Genomic DNA, 22,378 nt, shown 5'->3' with positions numbered 1-22,378 from the left:
TAAAATATTAATAGCACTGCAGTTACCAAATGTACAATAATAATATTAATGACGAGATGTGCGGACTAAGGCCTTTCAGTTCGTTCAGCCTCACCAAAGGCTCTGAATGATGAAATGACTCAGCAGCTCCTCTCTGTGAGGAAACGCCTTGCTGTATTTAAGTTAAGTGGAGAGTCCATTAGCAGCAGAATCAGCCAATACTATTTTCCTGCAGTAACGGAGACTGCATTTTTAGGACCCGCATTTCCAGGACCCTAGTAGTTTGTTTTAAAGGTGGATTCCACCCAGAATTGTTCTTTCTTTCAAAGTACTTATAGTTTTAAAGGTTTCTTCAACCCAAATACTACTTTTGTCCAGATTCTTAGTTTGAAAGGTTTATTTGTGAACAGAAATATTATATCAGAATCCGATTCATTGTATACTATAAGTATACTTACATACACAAGGAATTTGACTTAGGTGTTAATTCTCTATACATAGACAAATAGACATGTAGTAGTAAACATTCAGTAGACAAATAGTAATATAGACACATACTGTACAATAGAGACAACAATATACATATAGGCACATATCAACATAATATACAAAAATACAAAAAATACAAATAAGACAAATATCAAGACAAGTACACATGGAGTGGGATTTAGAGTGCAAAAAGTAATGGTGCAAAGTAGTGTGCAAGATGCATATTGGAATGATAAGTATGTAATGTGTAGAGAAGTGGGTGAGTAGCAAAGGGAGGATGACCCCACTTATCAGCAGTTCAGTAGAGTGATGGCAGCGGGAAAGAAGCCATTCTTATGTCTGGTTGTTTTTGTGCGCAGGGATCTGTAGTGCCTGCCAGAGGGGAGGATGTTAAAAAGACATATATAATGTTACATCCATGGTAGAAATGCATGGATGTATTAAGAGAACATGTGGTCACCCACTTCAGTAGTTTGAGCAGTTTCAAAAAGCTAGGGTCTTAGGACTTGCGGTCCTAAAAGTGCAGCCTTTGATACTGCAGGTGCATGCTACTCCAAGCAGCAGCAACAGTTGTTGTAGAAGTTGGTGTTTGAGGCAGTGTGTTGTAGCAGCCACCAGAGGGAAGCATTGTACAGGTTTTAATCCTAAGAGTAGCTGTCACTGGACAACAAAAATAAGCAGAAAAACATATGGTATATGTTTTGTAAAGACAAGTTGTGTGAAAATAGATATATGTACACATAAAACAACTTTTGTTGATGAAACTCTAAACAAAGGTTGCAGTGTGGTTAGTAGTGTGAAGTATGTTCAGTTAAATTATTTGGTATAAACTTTATTCTCTTTGTGTTTTAACCATGAAAATAGAATAAGAGTAGAAGGGACATTGAACTGTTTCTCGTTGTTATTTGATGAGTTCAAAAGAAAATGGCGCTCAGCACTGTGCATTGACCTTAGAAACCCTACAACGGGTACTGTTCTTTGAAATGGCAAGTCAACTTTATTTATATAACACTGCTTTACAGAAACAAAGGAGATGAGTTTTGAAAAACATAGAAACAACAACAAAATTAGGATTTTGTAATTTCTGTTACGTTTATTTCTAACCTGTCTGATCGTCTGTTTCTCTACAGTGATGTCAACTTTGGTCCCAGATCTCAGATATTAACTAGGTGAGTACAAAGTTAATATGACTAACAAAATAAAATGCAAGTTTTAATAAATTAGAATGATCCTTGAGGTAGACTGCAGACTAAAGGCCTTCATATTTTTTAAAGCAAGTGTTCGGATCAACTAAAAAAACTTTTTTAAATGTCTGAAATGAACTAAAGAGAAAAGTAATTATGGCATAGTAGGAGATTTAGCATATTTAGATGGTTAATTTATTCATTATAATAAATGAATATTTAATTTATAGAATGCCTTTACTCTTATTTTAGCTATCAACAATAATTTGTTTAATATTCAAAAGAGAATAAGATCGGGGCACCACTCTCCCTAAGAGAGAAGGGGGTAGACATGCCTTAATTCAGTCTCATTTACAACAACATTGCATGCACCATGAGCTCACAAGGTGCAATTGAATGCAACATTAAGTCCTGTATGTGTTGTTTCTCTGGCAGTGTCCATGGTGTCTCAAAGTGCATCTAGTCTACTCTGTGTCTTTAGCTGCAGACTGTGACAGTGACGGAATCCTTTCCCGGGAAAAGCAGCCACACGTTAGACCATTTAGCTTTCAGCATTTTAACCGTGTTTAATTCAGCTACTAGCTAACGTTAGGCTTAACGTTGCCTGCTGCCAAGTGTATTGTTAACTAGCATGCAGTGATGCTTCTGTTGCCTGTAAGGTCCGTTTCGGAGCACCAGAGTGCAGCAACAGGTTCTCACACCCATCTTGTAAAATACGGACGCTTGGTCAGGTGCCTTCGTCGTTCTTATTGACGCTAAAAGTCTCCTTTAGCGCTATAAGTAAACATGCTTGGTCGGGACTATCGCCGTCCCTTTAGCGCTATAAGTAAACATGCTTGGTCGGGACTATCGCCGTCCCTTTTGACGCAGTTATGTTAAGGAAAAGGTCGTGGGTGGGTTTACGAAAAAGACGCCTTTTTCGTCACATCAGACGCTGACAGCCACTGTCCAAACGTCCTTATTTTACGAGGTCGGAATGCGCAAGCATTTAATTGGCACCGAAATGAGGCACAGAAATCTGCGTACCAACCCTGATACGTATTAACAGCCCGGTACCCCATATTCCTGCAAGAGCTCTCACAAGACGACCCAAGGGACTCAATTGTAAGCCTTCTCCAAGTCCACAAAGCACATGAGACTGGATTGGCAAATTCCCAAGCCCCGTCAAGTAGCGAAGAGCAGGTCCACTGTACCACGGCCAGGACAGAGTCTGCATTGTTCCTCCTGAATCCGAGGTTAGACAAGCGGTTGGAGCCTCCTTTCCAGCACCTTGGCATAGGTTTTTTTTTTTTTTTTTTAACAGAATCTCCAGTTATGTCCCCTGACAGTCTATATTCTTCTGGAATGTAAGAGCCTGTAGCAGATCTCAGAGTGTTGGGGGTTAAAGATGTCATAAAGAGGTAGTCTTTCATTGCCAGACCCTTCTCCACAACACTGGGAAGGGAAGGTCTGGCCAGTCCACACAGCATTCCTGGGGCCTGTTGCACAAAACCAGGATAACGGATTAAGCCAGGATATTCAAGTTATCCTGGATGAATTTAGCTTTGATTTGGTTGCACAAAAGCAGGTTGAATTAAACCCAGCCAAGTAACCATGGAGATTTATTCTTTGCAGCTAGCCTGCTCCAGAGCAGGCTAACAGCCAGGCTAAGATTAATCCTGGAGTCTGATGTGTTAAATCAGCTGCTGCTCTGATCTGAAATAAACGTGTTTAACAGTTATTCCGTTGTCTTCTGAATGTGTTCTGCTTTATATTTATTAACATGCATTACTTGCACCGGAGATAAAGTGGGACAATGCGGAGGAAATGGGCTTTTCCTTCGCTGCTCTCCCCGTGAATTTGCCCCGTGCAACATGGAGAGGCGGGGGGAGGCAGGGGGATCCTCCCACACCGTGCAGCGGACTCTAAAGGAGACTTTTAGCGTCAGTAACGATGACAATGGCACCTGACCAAACGTCCGTATTTTACGAGATGGGAGTGAGAATGTGTTGGAATGCCACAAAGCTTCTTAATCTTTTCATGTTGGTGCTGTCACGCATCTTGGAGCTTGGGAGTGAGAAAAAAACATGAATAATAATAGGCTATATTGTTTTACAGATATGCTTACAGTGTGTATTGAAGTCACTTACTTCTTTTTCTAGTTTTTGTCCAGTCATGTTTGTTCTGTATGAACATTAATTGTAGAAAGATATATAATATGATAGCTTATAGAGATTTGTGGATATGGTTGTAAAACATATTCTCTCATTAAGGGTTTCAAATTAAGCCTGGTCCTTAGGGTAAATTGCCCGAGGAACATGAATTCCCTCTGCTCACTTTTAAGGCAAAGTAGGCTAAATAATAAAACATTTTATTTATATAGTGCTTTACAGGCTACTCAAAGACACTTTACAGTAAAACCAGCACATTTAGCACATAAAAACAGATACAGCAATAATACCAACACAAAACAAGCATATTAAAAGCAATTAAAACTTTGTAAAAATGTGGAGTGAGTAGTAGGCCCTAAGTAGATCTTTTTAAATCCTTACGCATTCAGTCGGTTGTTTTGTCTGTTGGGCTTTTTCTCTCTGTCTGATAACAACAGCCGTATTTCCCTTTTTGCATATTATATGTTTCACCTCCTCGTAATTTTACATTACAAGCTGCTGCTCAGCGGGTGAAACATATGCTGCACACGTCTTCTCCATTTCTGCATCAGTAAATCTGTGATCGATACCGTGGTCTATTTAAGAAAGCCGTGGACGTGCACTTATCCCAGCTATCTACACCAGGCTTGACATAGCTTCACCTTCTCATCCTGGCTCGGCAAACGTGCAACCAATTAAGCCGCGATGAGTGGATCACAGTAAGTCAAGCTGCGCTTTTTCAGTTATCCTGGATTTCTTCATTCTACTTTTGTGCAACTGGATAGGAGAGAAACATGCTCTGGTTTATTGGCATTACTTTAAACCAATCACAATTGTCTTGGGCAGCGCTGGGTGCAGCAATGGTGCCTCTTCAAAATAGCCCCGGGAACAAACTTGTTTTGGTGGAACATGTGCACGTAGGGAGGCGAGTTCTGGAATTAAAATAGCTGTCGAGTTTATGATGAGAATTTTATCCAAGAAAAAGAAATATAATTTGATTGGCTATCGTCCATATAGACTAATTAAGAGGACTTTCCACTGTCATTATAAAGTCTTTAACAGACTTCCCAGTGTCCAGGTTCTGGATGAGTTCAGGAACTCACCAAAAGGCTATTCACTGTACAGAGAAATGACAGATCAATACAAAATCTTGTGGGCTGATATCGATAATAATTTCTTTGTATCTGTAGTCTCTTCATGGTCATTTTAAATATATAATTTGGTGTATTGCATATAAATGTAATTAATTATTATAATTATTATTATTTTGTGGTTATTTTTTAAGACAGTTTGGATCAGTTTTAATTCCTTTATACATCTGTTTGTGGTCGTTTTTATGAAACATCCTATTGTATAAATTGCCATCTTCTTGCTTTTAATTAATGTTTGTGTCTTTTGCACCAATTAAAGTCAAAATGTCAGGGTGGTTTAACATATTACCAAATATTTCAGTCAGACAGGTGAACTAACAAGCTGTTATCCATATTTGTCCAGTCCAGGCTGAGCAATGGACTCTGGAGCCAGCAGGACGATGGAGATGGCGGCGCTCGGCCGGCCTTTTGGCCTCGGGATGTTGTACGACTGCCGCCAAGACTCACTCATCCCTGGTAAGGATTCTTAACGCTTCACCACCAAACTTTCATCGTAGTCATATTCAACAACGTTTTATCTCAGATCTGTTGATCAGTTTAGCTTGTTTTTATTGGTGATCCAGATTATTTTAATGTGATTACTCACTGCTGCACCGGGAGGTATTGTACTTTACTGGAATTGGGATAAAAATAGGAGGGACATGTTTCCTGACACAATGTCCTGGATATTCTGGAAAACTCACAGATCTTTCTGTGAACAGTTGTATCCAAATGTACCACAGCCGTGCCAGGTGAGCCCAGCAAATTTGGCATGCCCCCAACACACTTACCTGTGATCTGAACTGCACTGCCGCGTTCAAGAACACAAAAGATGCCCTATAACATGAATGATAAGACTCAGAGATAAAACGGATCACCCTCTTTTTTCTACAAAGCATAAAGGGGTCTCTTTATTATCAGAATCAGAGAGGGATTTATTGCCAAGTAAATAACAAGGTATTTGCCTTCGTGGTTGGTGCATACTAACCTGACTCCGCCAGATGGATTGCTTCGCATTTGCTCGGCATATCCATCTAGGAACTTTCCGTTGGAGAACTTTTGGGAAGGGGCGAAAATACGGGTTAGCTGATTGGATAAACCATCTGTCTATCACCACCTATGTTAGTGATAGACGGGCTAAATCAACCAGTCAGATCAACTATGTATCAAACTCTTGCCGAAACCAGTTGGGAGAAGAGCAAAAACTTCTTTTCCTCCGAGAAAAGCCTCCAGTGCTGTTAGCTCTTCTTTCAATGAAGGAATACTTTCTAATTCAGATAAAACTTGCGCAATAGCTACGCTCATCTCATCCGTGGAAGCCGCCATGTTGTTTAGACTAAACAGTCTCTTCTCGTTGCGTCACACCTAAACCCGCCTCAAAACCAACGCTGATTGGTCGGTCGTTTGGCGAACGGCTCCAAATTTTCTCTGTCTCAAGATGCCAGACTGATCTGCGAGTGGAAAACTGGAGCTCGCCAGATCAGGACGGTCTCACGAGGCTAGGTGCATACATAAACATAAATATGTTAAACATTAGTATGAATAAACAATAAATACAGGAACCAATATGTACAGCATAGCTGTTATCATACATGCTCTTAGAGGACTTATATCACTGAAGAATTCTAAATTTAAAAACTTTCAAAATAAATTCAGTTTGTATCTGTCTTTAGGACGTAACAACACCTTCTCCTGTCTGGCTGGTTTTGAAAGTTTAACTTAATTTTTGTTTTTTTCTTTTGCAGGAATGACATTGTGGGACCGAGATGACCTGATTAGTTATATTGGAGAAAGACCGCAGAACTATAATGATTTTGAGATAGTTGCATCTGAATCAATTGCAGATAAAACTTCAGCACTAAATGTTGAAGCATCACTTAAGGCAAGTTTTTTAAGTGGACTGGTAGAGGTTGGAGGATCGGCCAAATACCTGAATGACAGTAAGACTTCCAAAAATCAGGTCAGAGTAACTCTGAAATACAAAGCTACCACAAAGGTCAAGGAACTGTCAATGGATCATCTTGGAAGAGGCCATGTGAAGCATCCGTATGTCTTTGATAAAGGATTAGCAACACATGTAGTCACAGCTATTCTTTATGGGGCACAAGCCTTCTTTGTCTTTGACCGTGAGGTGTCCCAAAAGGAAGATCATAAAGACATCCAGGGCAACTTGAAGATGATGATCAAGAAGATTCCCAGCATTACAATAGAGGGTGAAGGTTCCCTGAGAATGGAAGACAAGGACAGAGAAAAGGTTGACAAATATTCCTGCAGATTCTTTGGAGACTTTTCCCTTCAGAAATCTCCTACAACCTTTCAGGATGCTGTAGAAGTCTACCGAAGACTCCCAAAACTGTTGGGAGCTAACGGAGAAAACGCAGTACCAATGAAGGTCTGGCTTTTGCCATTGACAAGTTTAGATTCTTCTGCTGCTAAACTCATCCGTCAGATAAGTATAAGATTAGTTCAAGAATCACAGAGTGTCCTGGAGGACTTCAGTGAGCTGGAAATGAGGTACAATGATGCACTGAGGACCACCATTGCACAGCAGTTCCCACAGATTGGCAAAAAGATTAAAAGTTTTAAAGAACTGTCCTCTGAGTTCAAGCTGGGCTTCCAACAAACCTTGGCAAAGAAACTTCCATCAATCCGAGGAGGAGAAGAAGAGGAGGATGGGCTCACAGAGATCCTGAAGAAGAGACATTCTTCTCCTTTCAACAGCAAAAACCTGAACGAGTGGATGGACTGTAAAGAGAGAGAAATCGACACATTGATGTCTTTCACCAACATGATGAAAAACACTAAGATCGTTCCATCTCAAACAGACCTGTACACAGAAAGTCTCAGTTCAGACCATGCTGTGTGTTTTGTCTTCACCTCATTGGGGACGTGATGAACCGTATCTCTCAGCTTTATCAAACTACTTAAAACAAACACCAGAAGACCTTCAACATGCACATACCCACGATGTAGAGAAGGAAGAATGGTACGCCTCAAGAGAAGTAGTACAAGAAATGAGGCATAAAGCAAAGCTCTTCAGTGATTTTGCAGAAGCCAACAAGGAGAACAAGAAGATTAAGTTCCTGACAGTGGGTTCAACAAGTGAGACACAGAAAGGTTCAAGCTTTAAGGTTCACCTTTATGAAGACGGCTTTTCTGTCAATGAGAACTTTGAGCCGCCTTCAAAGCCTGAAACAGTGACAATAAGTGATATAAACCACAACAGTGTGACTCTGAAGGTTTCTCCTCCAGATTTGGAGCAGAGGACATCACCTCCTACTCTGCTGAGTACTGTGTCAGTGGAGAGGATAAATGGAAACAGAAGACAGCATCAAAAGCTGAAGAAGTCACAGTGAGCAATCTGAGTCCTAACACAGAGTATATGTTCAGATGCAGAGCAGTGACCTCAGTAGGTGTTGGGCCAGCCAATGAAGTCAGTGGTTCCACTAAAACTTTACCTTGCAGCCCTCCTGGAAAACCTAGAGTTGAACCAAACTCAAGAGAGATATCAGTTAGCTGGGAGAAACCTGCTGGGCTTGGACAAAATGTCCAAATTTTGAGCTACATCGTGGAATACGCCAAAACAGACAACGGGATGAAAGACGAAGAACTGATATGCTGTTCACCAAGAAGGGAAACACAGAATAACATGTATGATGATTAATATTTTAAGTGTGACCACATTTTGTTTTTGGACCATACGTGTATCAAGACGCATACTCGCTTTTTAGCGTGTTTATCAACGCCGTTTGGCCTCCATTGACTTACATTATCTTGCGATTGCGTGAGAATTTACGCCGTAGGGAGTAGAATGAAAGGGCGAAAATCTGCGTAGGGAGGTTGGTCAGGGTGGTGGATGGGTCAAACACAGGACTTTCACCCAGGAGACCGGGGATTGTGTACGTGTATGTATGTGTAATTTGTGTTCGTCTAAAATTACAAAGTCAGCTATGTGGGAATTTTTCGGGTACCGAAAAAGCAAAGATACCCCGACCAGTCTTTAAAATGAACGTTGCAACCAGCTATGAGAGTAAAAGTGTCTAAAAATAGTGAAATACTTCAGGCTGCTACAGAGGCACATACCATGGCCAACGACAGCTAGATTTCTCCCTAACTTAACTTCACAGAGCGGAGAAAAGCAGAGAAGTACACATTTTCTGATAAGTTAGTACTTTTACTGTAGCCTGTAAGTTGAAGTTTCTTCAGTGTTAAAGTATCATCTGATGAGGATTTAGTTAAACTCTCCTCATAAGATAACTGCTTTATTCATGTTTGTCCCCTCAGAGTGGATGGCAAAGTATACAAGGCTGCACCTGACAGACATGAAGGAGGTGAGTAAATATCTCAAAGAAACATAATAACGCTGTTAAAGCAGGATCATAACTGGAAGATTAGCTGCTGTGTGCTTTAAGGCACTGGTTGATCCCAGTAACCACAGCAGATCTGTTGCTTTGTTCTTCTCTGTCTTGAATCTGTCATTTCTGTAAAAATGTTATTGTATAAACTCTTCACTTTATAATGACTCACTTTGGACTTGGTCTTGACTTCAACATGATTTAATATCTACATTCTGACTTTAAGTTTTCTGTAGATAACAACAGGAAACATGAGGAGAAAGACATGCTACAAAGGGCTCTGATCACCTTGAACAGGACGTTGCTGTTAGAGGTTTATTAATGGGGATCACCAGGATTTCCAAAAGTGAGATTGACATCTGCTGTGTCTTCTTCTCTCCCCCAGATCCGTCTACGTCAAAGACAGACCTTGATGTGTCTGAGGACAGAAGAGAGGATCAGCTGTCTCCTGATGATCCAGAGAGGTTGAAGCAGCAGCAGCTTGTGTGTGGAGAGGCTCCCGATACAAATGTCAGTGTTTCACTTTAACATTTTATTAATTTATCAGTGATCAGACTGGGGTTCTTCAGTTTTACCCCCTCCAGGGTTTAATATTCCTTTACTTCTACCTTCTTCTCTCTCTCTTCTCTTCCTCTTCATCATGAACTCATTCAAACTAATTTCTTCTTCCTCATCTCTGAAACCACTAGCTGCTGTCAAACAGAGTCCTGCAGGCTTCATTTGTGCAGAATCATTTCACTTAATAATAATTTAGTCATTCTGACAGAAAGTGAAGTGATGGATACAGAGTAAATAGTGCACGTAGAGTAGAAAGTGAAGTGATGGATACAGAGTAAATAGTGCACGTAGAGTAGAAAGTGAAGTGATGGATACAGAGTAAATAGTGCACATAGAGTAGAAAGTGAAGTAATGGATACATAGTAAATAGTGCACGTAGAGTAGAAAGTGAAGTGATGGATACAGAGTAAATAGTGCACATAGAGTAGAAAGTGAAGTAATGGATACATAGTAAATAGTGCACATAGAGTAGAAAGTGAAGTGATGGATACAGAGTAAATAGTGCACGTAGAGTAGGAAGTGAAGTGATGGATACAGAGTAAATAGTGTACGTAGAGTAGAAAGTGAAGTGATGGATACAGAGTAAATAGTGCACGTAGAGTAGGAAGTGAAGTGATGGATACAGAGTAAATAGTGCACGTAGAGTAGAAAGTGAAGCAGTGAGGATCCGGTCACCTAGACAGAACTGTGAGAGTTTGGTGGCCAGTTTCTAATCAACTCTCTTTGTTCTTTTTATTATTTCAGGAAATGTTATATTTCACACCTGAGCTGCTGACTGAGTCTGGAAAGACTTCATACAGGTAACCCAATCATACAATGCAGATACTTCTACCTTAAACTGAGTCAACTCCTTTCAACAGTTACACTGTATCTAATGTTCAGCCTTCTCAGTTGAGTTTATCTCTTTTAGTTGCATCAGTATACTCCATCAGAACTGCATTTCAGATGTTCTAACAGCTTCAGAACCCCCCCCAACACACACTTCACCTGTCACTTCAACTGCTTTCAGTGCTACACTCACTTGTTAAAGCTACACCACTTCTTACTCCTGCAGCTGCTGCTTCACTCTCTTGTCCGAAAGTCAGTTTGGTCCCCATCTTGTTTGAGCACTATAGTCATCACATTTGTTATCTGTTTGTGTTGCTGGGCAGAGATTAGTCTGACTTTAGCCCAATTGTTGCTCCCAACGTATTTTAGAACCTGGATGAATTCTGACACACTGGGTTTTCTTAGACGTTCACAACGCCTGATCAATCAGCTGAAGAATCAATGATCTGTCTGTTGGACTGGTCAGATGGATTGCAGGTTGTGACAGCGCAGGAAGGAAGACTGAAACGTGTTAAAGTTGACGTACAGATGATAAAAAACGCAGAGTGTCTGCACGGGTTTTAACATCAACATATAATTTGACCCACAGAGGGAGAGCCTGTTGTGTGATTGGCCCTCCGTGTCCGACAGGTTTCCAGGTGTCTGGTCCAGGTGTGTTCCAGTGTGATTTGACTGGACTGGTGTTTGTTATGACTCAGGAGGCGGAGCTGCTGTACAACACTGTCAATGGGATGAGAGCCTCCTCCAATCAGCTGGCAGGATGGCTGCAGGGCCGCTGTTTGACATCAAGTGTCAGAGGAGGAGCAGTCTGTCAGCCTCAAACCTTCCACACTGTGAAACAAAGGATGGTAAAGACATTACTGTCGTCAATGTAAAGAATGAATAAATACTACTGAAAAGATGTGTAGTCATGTGTAGCACTAAATTAAAGGAGTAGTGGAGTTAATTCACAGACTTATTACACTCATCCAGACAGATACATGGTGGACACAGGAAAATAAAAAAATAATAAGGTAACCGGATAGAGGTGAACTGCACATCCTTGGGGTTGCTCCAGAGTTAATGACTATGGATTCATTTGAAGTCTCTGAACTCAAGTAGAACTAAATAAATGGTAGATTAATCTTTGTATCAATAAAACCAAAGTGTAACAGGTCTTTCTTCCCAGCGCTGCTTGTTGATGGCACTGTTGTCTGTCGTCCACGATCACTGATGATGGGATGCACATCTTGGAAGCCGCTGAGATTACAAGACCTACATGTGGCGTAAAGGTTCTCACCTCTGCCTTTGCTGATCGGGATATCGTTAGAAGATTCAGAACAAAATCACGGCAAATAGAGCCCAAGTTCTGACTGTTCTCCGACCTCCGGCACGGGGCCTCGAGTCCTAGATGTTCTACTGCTGCCCCGCAACGTCCTTCTAGATGAGGTAGATGACTGTGTGTATCCGTATGTATTATGGGTCTTTACTGTGTTTATACTTGCTCAGGACACAAATGAAGTTGAAGTGATTAGAAACCTATCTGTCACATGTGCTCCCATCTGCCTAAACTAATTGGTTGAGCGATGTGAAATGCAAATTGAAAGTCACGTATTTAATTGAAAAACTCTTAAATTTTAGGCAATGCCAATAGATGAGAAGAACAACGAACAACATGAATATATGTTTTTGTTTGTTAACATGCTCTATTAAACATTGATGACTAAATGACTAAACTATAGTCCTGTTATGAAGGTTGAAAAGCAACAAGAGGTTCTCAAATAACACATTAGGATACTCTCCAATATGTCAACGCAGCATGTCGTCAAAGTACAGTGTCAACACTGTCAACTAGATGAGCGGCTTTATAATCCAGCCGAGGAGTGTTATATCACTATCTACTGGTATATACCCGATGATTGTGACAGTGACAAAACTCATGTTGAAACCTTCACAATCAGCCAGGTCAAAATATGTGTACTACAGTGCAGCCAAACGACATGTGCATATCGGCTGGTTTTTCCAGACATGAGTATCATATTAGCTCATGTATCCTATACGACACACGATTCCTTTATCTCAGATCTTGAGATGTTTTCCTGGTCTAGCGATCCAGAGTGTGAAGGTGACTGATGTACCGGTATTTTTTCTAGATCTTTTTTCCGATGTTGTTCAGACCAGGGACCTTAGAGTCTGGATGGGTGTTTATCGCCTAAATTGTTGCGTTGTGTGTACAGATGTGAAAGGTAATAAAGGCGTTCCCCATCCTGTCACCGCAGCACTCCACAGCGGATGTCCAGTTACGAGATTAAGAAGTCAAACAACCAGACTTTCACCGAGGAGCCGGGGTTCATGTCCCAGATATAAATAAAGGGAAACAAACGGAGGCTACGTAACATTCTGCAACACATGTCAATGAATCGGCTAGTCATTTGCTCACCTGTATCCACAGACGTTCATCACTTCCATGTAGTGCGCCTTAGTTGCTGTGTTTTTTCTGACTGCCAAGATGGACATTCTGACAAGATGCCCATCCCCGTCTCTGTACTTCTGGGTGTGGCGTTTTGGATACCCTCCGGCATGATTTGTGAGGCCTATGTGTAACTGCCTCCTCAGCTCTCTGCAGGAAATCCGACAGCGAGCTAGACATCTGTCCCTCTGAGTTTTCTGTTGCACGACTAAATTTTACTACTTTGCAACGTAAACTGTTCCACCAAACACGTCTCTGAGACCTATTTGAGCGAGGCACGGGCTCGTACGGAGCTGAGATGCACGCCAAGATGCGTGTGCTGGTTTATAGAGAATGCGATAAACCAGAGCAGGTTGTTTCTACATCACGGATGCTGTGTGGACTCGACAGACCTTCCGCCACAGCAGGTGCGAGGAAGGTCTGCCAATGCGAGACTAAGTTAATCATGAAACAATCACACCATGCGATATCAGTTTGAGTGCAGATTGATACAAACACTAGCGTGCACCAGCTAGACAGGTAATAGCAAAATGAAAGCTGCAAGTAGCGATGACGGGAGGGGCACTCGCGGCTCTCTGTGCGCGTAGGGTGTTACCGGCGCGACGCCGCTCCTTTTCTGTATATCGACTTTCATTTGCGCGGCACACCACTCAGACACCAACGACCAAGTACTCGTCCACAAGGAAGGGGAACTCCCTGCCGAGTCAACGAGACCTCACACAAGACTATACGTCATACGGTTCGTAGCTGTGAAAAGGGGCGTGGCTACTACGCACTAGGGGGCTGGAACCAAACCGTCACCATGAAGAAGGAACTCTCTGCTGAGTTCAATGGACACCTCACACAAAAACAAAGCAACCTTAAGCGGTCTTTCAAATGTAGAAGGGGCGTGGCCTGGAGTAAGTGGGCTGTGTGGTTATATTACTAGGGGACGGCCTCTAATATCACAGGTAGGACCACACATTCTAAGTTTCATGTAAATACGGCTGAGGTTGTGCATTATAGGTGCATGTCCTGTGTGCAGCGGAGGGCGCATATGACAAACTGAGGTCAGCTGGCCTGTAGGTGTCCGGCAGGCCTGACCCTGGTCAAACGTGAGAAGTTTCGGGAAAGAGCGACAACGTTACACTCAAGTTACAACAAGCTTCTTGGTTCATTACTAAACACATCAAACTGGCCAGCCACGCCACGCCCCCACCGTCAGACGACACAGTTTTTCTTTTAATAACTTTCATCTTTACGCGTGTTGGGATGGCTAGAGACCAAGTTTGAAGTCCATCGGAGGACATCTCGATAGGAGTTCGTTAAAGTATAGCACCTGACTTTAGGCCTACTTCCGGTGCCACTAGCGCTGTGACTTACGTAAATAGCGGCCTGTATCTTGTCCATCAGGGTTGGGCTCGTATGAATCTGAAAGGTTCGAGCCACGCGGACAGGTACACTCGAGTTACACCACTTACTGTTTCGGCGGCTCTCTGACACGCGCACAAAAATGGCCGACCCCGCCCGCACGCCCCGCCACGGAGCCAGCGCCTATGACGAAAAGTTTGTCTTTTAACAACATTACATCTTTACTGGTCTTAGGATGGCCCAGACCGAATTTGAAGTTGATCGGATGAACTCTCTAGGAGGAGTTCGTTAAGTACGACATGTGGAAATGGCCAAAATCACACTAATGTTCGAACTTTGAAATAAAACTGGCGGACTTCCTGTTGGGTTTAGGGTATGGCTTCAATGACGTTTTTTGTACACCTTGACATGTTACATATGTGTACCAGTTTCGTGAGTCTACGTTAACACACTGCAGGGGCTCAATTTTTTAACTTTGTAGGGGGCGCTAGTGAGCCACTTTTGCGCGCCTATCCCAAATCCCTTAAAATACGTAAAAGTTTCACCAGACTTGATGCAACCGCCAAATTTGGTGAGTTTTTGAATATGTAAGCCCCTCAAAAAGCCAATTCATTTGGTGTAATAATAATTCCTTCAGTTTCAATAGGCCTTCGCCGCTGTCGGCACTCGGGCCCTAAATATAAATGTCTGTCTTTGGAATTATGATTACTTCTTAAAGGAGAACAGAAATTGACAGTAATTTCCCTGGTTATCTTCCAGGTCTAACTGGACCAAATCCACGGAGGAATGACCCAGCAGAGGACAGCGATCCCCCAGAAGACAGGCTGTTGCTAGTTCGGAGACAGTTTGTAGAGCGAGTGTCTGATCCTGTTCTGAACCAGCTTCTGGATAAACTCCTTGAGCGTGGTGTTATAACTGATGGTGAAATGCAGTCAGTCAGAACAGGCAGAGCAGACAAAGCCCGAGACGTGATGGACACGGTGAGAAGAAAAGGAAGTGCAGCCAGCTCAGTTCTGATGGCTGCTCTCTGTGAGGTGGATCCAGTCCTTTCCAGAGAGCTGAGATTAATGTGAAGAACCAAACTGTGGAGAGTTGGGATGGATCTCTACAATAACTGACTGGTACACATTGTCTCTTTGAAATGAAAAGCTGTTAAAGTCTGTTTTCAATAAGTGGACTTTGACTCTGAAAGTGATTGAGTCCAGTAAAGAGGAGTGCTGTCTTAGTTCAGCCACTAGATGGAGACAGAACTTCACTGATGGACAAACAGATGCAGAATCAGAACATCAGAAAACCAACTGAGAAAGATTTCTGAGTGAACATTCAACTGTTGTTTAAAGAAATACTGGTTGGTCATGGTCCATCCTTTAAATCTCTTTGACCTTTGTACAGCCTCATGTCATCGTTACTTTAAAAATAATCAAAAGAGAAACAACTTCTGCTGAATGCAGCGTGGCTTTTTTTAAGGCTGGAGGACTTTTGTCTCTGGACCAAAGTTTTCTCTTGTGACAGAAATCTTCAGGGGGATTCAGAGGAAATGAACAGCTGTTCAGGTTGACTAAATATTGATGTTTTTGATGCTGAATGTTTCAGTGGACCAACAATCCTGCATCAAACACAGCTCCTACACTTTAAAAACACATATATCTTTTCATATTTCTTATATTTTATATATGTCTGCAAACATCACAGAGACAAAGATACCTGACAATAAACTGTCTGTAACTGTTGAGAAATTGGTGTGTGGTGTGTCGTCTAACATCTTCCAACCAGATACACTGTAAGAAAAGATACACCATATCTACTCAATAAAATGAGGCAACAGATTACAAGCAATATTATTAATAAATTTCACATGGTTTGGTATTGAGTAAATATGAATTAAATGAGACCCTTAATAGTTATCCATTTAATATGAGTATATTCAAATAGAAAACAGTACAGAATAATTATAACCTAAACAAAATATTGAGTTGATTTGAAAAAGATAACTCCCTAATGTGTAAATAGTACTGATAAAAAATAATTTAATTCTACATATCAATGATATATAATTGAGTAATAATCATCTACATTAATCTGCACATCGATTTGAATTTATCAATGCAATGATTAAATCTAAATATTCTTTTTTAGAAATAACTAGTCTGTGGCCCAGAAAGTACAGAACTTAACAAACACTCAAATAAGAATTTTATTAGATATTCACTTTTTTGCTTTCAACTCAGTGTAGTAGTGCTGGGCAGCATACAGGTATACGGATATTAATTTCCCATATGATATGAATTTTTCAAATACTGTAATACCGGTGCAATGCTGCAGAGAACGCTACGGCCGAATTGATCTGCGAGTGACTTCAGAACGGGAGCCGTGTTAACTTCGTACCCTTCTTACTCATGGTTGTAAATTTACGACAATTAATAACCCACAACTAACTCTCTTTAATAGGATAAAACACCATAGCACACAACTATTTGTGACTTTAAAAATTTCTAACACTAATAATTTTACATTTAGCCTAAAAATGTACACAGCCGAATGGCATGCTGGGTAACATTATAGCTGCCAGCTAGCTAGGTTGACAGGAAGTGCTTTTCAATTAAAATTAGCCTACATTGATTTGAATTAACTCAATATTCTCTCTATTTGGGATTAGATAAATATAATGCTTATGTTTTATTTAACTACAATGGTTGGATTTTATTCCAAACATTTTTATTTAAAATTGAATTAAATATTTGCCTCAAAATCAAAAACACAATCATATTGACTATATTTTACATAATACATTAATTTAAATCTACATGACCACAGAATTATTTCTTACAGTGTAGTATTGTGGCCGGGACATGAAGTGAGACTCACTGGTGAGTGCTGATTGGCTGTTACTCCTCTAACATCTACCAACCAGATAGTGTTGTGGGCGGGACATGAAGTGAGATCAGTGGTGAGGTAAACGGGAGCAGAGGGAGAGACTCAGAGCTGTAGCTGAGACAAAGTACAACACCTTTTATTTCATTAACTTTATAATAAAACACAGATACAGATCATCTGCAAACTGCCAAATATGGGACAGAGCCTTTCCAGCTGCTGCTCCACGACGGTGGAAGCTGCTGCCTTCACATATCAGATGGTCTCCCTCCATTTCTGTTTTTATATCTGGGATAAAGAGCCATTAGAACTCTCTAATCTCTCTATCTGGTCTCATCATGTCATCATTCTGGGTTTGGGAACTGCTGCTTGTTGTTGGTGTTGGGATCTTCTTTTTGGGTTTTTACATTTTAATGTTCTTTTATTCAGCCCTTTGGTCAGATTAATGTGTGTTTAAATGTGCTCTAGAAATCAACTTTACTTACTGAAAGTTAACATAAGAAACATTTTACAGACCCAGAGATATGTTGATTATAATAATTAATCAGAAATCACAATCAGAACAAGTTTTATAGTTTATTAATAATGTTTATTATACAGACGATAGATTATAGATATAGACCAAGATATAATAACGAGTTTATAACACTGACAACACTGCAAGATACAACTATTTAAATGCATTAAAGACAATTCATATTCCTTCATATATAATATACAACATCACATAATCTTTAGATTTAAAATACAACATCTGGAACACACACACACACACACACACACACACACACACACACACACACAGAGACAAGAAAAGATCAACTAACTCAATATACATGCAATATAATAGCACCTATATATATATATATATACAGACTAATCCAGATGATAAGGGAACATCTGCACCCTGTCAGGATCAAAGGTTACCTTCTAACATTCAAAACTTATTTTATATTATTATAATAATAATCATTAGGTATTTATGTCTTATTTCCATCATTTCTTTTTGTTGTTTCTGTAATCTCTCTCTCTGTCTTTTGTGTTCTAGTTTAAATGTTTTCTCTGCATGAATGTGTCCATCCCTTGTTTTAAAGCCAGTGTATACCAGGCTGTATTAAAGCCAGTGTATACCAGGCTGTATTAAAGCCAGTGTATACCAGGCTGTATTAAAGCCAATGATGAAATGATCATATATGCATATTAAGTGTGTGTGTGAGCTGAAAGCTGCTCTCCTCTCCGTGTCCTCAGGTTCACAGCGACTACAGCAGCACAGAGCATCAGCAGCAGGACACTGAGCACTGAGCATCGCACTTTGAAGAAGGTGGAGTAGATCCCAAAGGGCTCAAAGTACATTAACACAGTTCTGCTGTTTGACACACATTGAAAATCATCTAATGGGTCAATAACTGCACACCAGTACTCCCCTGCATCTCCCACTGAGATATTAGAGATAACCAGGTTACCATTATTATAGTACCTGCTCACTCTGCTCATGCTCTCATCAGACGTTACACTAAAGATTCTTCCCTCTGTTCGGTGTGACTTGATAAACCAAACATGCAACCTACGTTTTCTCCAATCTCTGCATCTGAGAGTGACTTCTTCTCCCTCTGAGAAGAGCTCTACAGCAGGGGGGCCAAATCTTGGGCACACATACAGCTGATACTGTTGCATTCTCATAAAGGCTTTACAGATGTAAAGACCTGAGTGATTTAACATTAGAGATGAAAACACCAGTGAGTAGTTTTGGTCTACTGAAGGAACAGTCTGGTTTAGTTGTCCTAGGTCAGTGAAGATCCCATTAGACCAAAGTGGGGGCTGTTCATCAGTGGAGTCAGTGATAGTGCACGGCAACACAGCGCTCTCTCCCACTGAGTGGTAGATTCTCTCATACAACTGTAGTCTCAACTCTACAATATGACTGCTAACACACTGCTGTTGGTTCATCACCAGACATCTGTACCATGTAAGGTCTGTTGTTGTGACGTTGGAAACACGAAGAGCTGATGTGTTTGTCACCACTTGGTATCTTCCTCTAACATTGTCCATCACTGATGTCGTCTTGTCCCCAAAAACTCTGCTCCATGTTTCTTCCTCATATCTAGAGTCCTGTTTGAGCCACTGGATATCCAGATTATCAGCTGCTCCCTCACATGACAGGTCCACTGTTTCTCCAAAGATCGCTGTGTCAATGCTCCAATATATTGAAGTACAAACAGTAATAGTGAAGTTGTTCTCATGCGTCACGTTGCCCTCAGTCCAACACTCCTCTCGGTACCGGCCGGAGTCTGAATGGGTCAGGTTGAGGATGGTGTAAGAAGAAGTTTTCACCGTGCTGACAAGTCGTTGTTTCAGGTCTCCAGGTACTGAGGAGCTGTTGGACCAGAGGTCAGAGGTGTTCCACAGGACAAGCTTCTCCTCACCAACAGATCTGGAGATCAGGCAGGACTTGGTGTTCTCGGGGAGGTTGAAGGTGTAAGAGTCTCCTTCCTCTCGGAGGATGATCCGTTCTTGTGCATGGATGTTGTTGATGAGAGCAAACAGCAGGAAGGAGAGCTCTGTGACTGCAGCCATTCTGCTCCGAGGTCGACAAACACTGACACCACTCAGCTCATATACTCTACACCAACCCTCATCAGCTGCTGCTCTTTTTTTTTTTTTAACAAACATGACTTCTTTATCTCATCATCAGAAGAAACTTTGCTGCATCAGCTCTCTATCCAGTAATCAATGTCCTTTACACAAGTCTAAAACCACAGAGGCTGACGTGTCTTCAAACGTGTGTGTGTGTGTCTGTGTGTATCTGTGTGTGTGTGTGTGTGTGTGTGTGTGTCTGTGTGTGTGTGTGTGTGTGTATGTGTGTGTGTGTGTGTGTGTGTGTGTGTGTGTGTGTGTGTGTGTGTGTGTGTGTGTGTGTGTGTGTCTGTGTGTGTGTGTGTGTGTGTGTGTGTGTGTGTGTGTGTGTCTGTGTGTGTGTGTGTGTGTGTGTGTGTGTGTCTGTGTGTGTGTGTGTCTGTGTGTGTGTGTCTGTGTATGTTCACCTTAGACAGACCCAAAACGGACAGCACTTGACGAGCCTCAGACCTCAAGGAAAACTCTCATTACTCCAGTCTGTATCTCACTAACAGCTCATTACGTGGTGGTGGCACGGAATGTGTGAAAATTCTGTGTGGCCACCACGGAAAACAATACCAGTGTAAAGTCAATGAGAAGATGATGTAGCATTTTGATTGCTACGGTAGGGAGTAGTATGAAAGCCCGAAAATCTGCGTAAGGAGGTTGGTTGGGGTGGTGGATTAGTCAAACACAGGACTTTCACCCAGGAGACCGGGGATCGTGTCCCGCTTGTCACGTTTCCTAAAGTCGCTTTCTTCTTTTCCTCAACCCAACCGTCCAGTTCTTCTCGCATGTCACACAAGCAAGATTACAGTGTCTCTCAACCAGGTACAATCTGGCAACATGGTACCCATCAATGTACCAACCCTAGTGCATATTACACCCAACTCAACAGGAGAATCAAACAGTTGCACACTAAACAGATGCTACAACTATAAAGGACTGTATGACCGTCTGGTTGATCTGATCGCTAAGAACTTGCAAAAGATAAACTATGGAGACATTATTCATAGAGAAGAGGAACCAACCAGAGATAAGAGAGAGAGGGGGGTGTCTGTCTGTGTGTGTTTGTGGGTGTGTGTGTGTGTGTATGTCTGTGTGTGTGTGTGTGTGTGTGTGTGTGTGTGTGTGTGTGTGTGTGTGTGTGTGTGTGTGTGTTTGTGCTTGCATGCGTGTGTGTATGTATGTGCGTGTGTCTGTGTCTGTGTGTGTGTTTCTCTGTGGGTGTCTGTATGTGTGTGTGTGTGTGTGTGTGTGTGTGTGTGTGTGTGTGTGCTTGTTTACTTCTAACTATATTCGTGGGGTCCAAAAAACGGGGGTCCAGAGTACTTGTGGGGTCCCGACAGCTTTGTGGGGCAAAAATGCTGGACCCCACAAGTTTTAAAAATATAGATGCAGAATTAATATGAAATGGTAACCTCCTCCATTTTATGGAGAGTGGAGAGTTAATATGAAGGCCTATTGAAATATATTTGAGTTGAACATTAATCTGACAATAAATGTGGCACAGCCAGTTTTTCTAAATCACAGCCAGAGTCTCTTTTCTGGCTGCGCTACTGGTGTGAAGAATAATAAAGTTTAATATAATGAATAAGTTATGAATTCATCTTTATTTGGCTTCACATGGAGACGTTTGTCCTATAATTCATACCAAAAGTTCTTTCTGCAAACTGAAGACTGAACTGAAGTTTCACTGATGTCTGATTTTAAACACTTTGTTGTTTGTCCGACACAAAGGAAACTCTTCATCGCTGCACACTGTCAGGTTGTAGTTCTCAGTTGTAGTTTTTCCTCTTTTATTGTATTCATTTCATTCCCTGTTCTCTGTTTTGTTGTTCTCGTTCTCTTCGTGTGTGTTTGACTCTGTTCCATTCGTGTGTATGTTTTCATGCTTCAGTTTCCTGTTTTACTTTGTAGAGTCTGTTTCTCCTGTGTCATGTGATGTTCTACTTCCTGTCTTGTGTTTTCCCTCCTCTGTGATTGGCTGCCCCGCCCTGATGTGTTCCACCTGTTCATCATGTCACCTGTCTCTCGTTACTACCCGCGTTACCTTGTGGATTTAGTCTCTGTGCTTTCTTGTCTTTTGTCGGTTTATCGTCCTTTTTCCCGGTTTCATACCCTGCGTCTCTTCCTCCTCTTCCTCCTCTTCCTCCTCTTCCTCCTCTTCTTCCTCTTCCTCCTCTTCCTCCTCTTCCTCCTCTTCTTCCTCTTCCTCCTCTTCTTCCTCTTCCTCCTCTTCTTCCTCTTCCTCCTCTTCTTCCTCTTCCTCCTCTTCCTCCTCTTCCTCCTCTTCCTCCTCGTGCTTTTGGTTTCAGAGTCTTCAGTTTTTCAAGAGGTTTTTGGATGTTGTGTTGGACTTTCCTTTTGCCTGCCTTCCTGCCTCAGGACACCTTTCGTTGTAAGCCTTTTTATTTTAATAAACCTGCTCTCTGCCTCCTCG

The 22,378-nt window shown here is 41.5% G+C and overlaps 1 pseudogene; it reads left to right on the top strand.

The window, feature by feature from the left end:
- Positions 1 to 1,610: 1,610 nt before the first annotated feature.
- LOC118496351 lies at positions 1,611 to 15,524 on the top strand (annotated as a pseudogene).
- Positions 15,525 to 22,378: the final 6,854 nt, after the last annotated feature.

This window comes from Sander lucioperca, chromosome 11 (assembly GCF_008315115.2).
Source record: "Sander lucioperca isolate FBNREF2018 chromosome 11, SLUC_FBN_1.2, whole genome shotgun sequence".
Classification (NCBI taxonomy): domain Eukaryota; kingdom Metazoa; phylum Chordata; class Actinopteri; order Perciformes; family Percidae; genus Sander; species Sander lucioperca.
The sequence above is the reverse complement of the archived record's forward strand: the minus strand, read 5'-3'. Positions and strand labels throughout refer to the sequence as shown.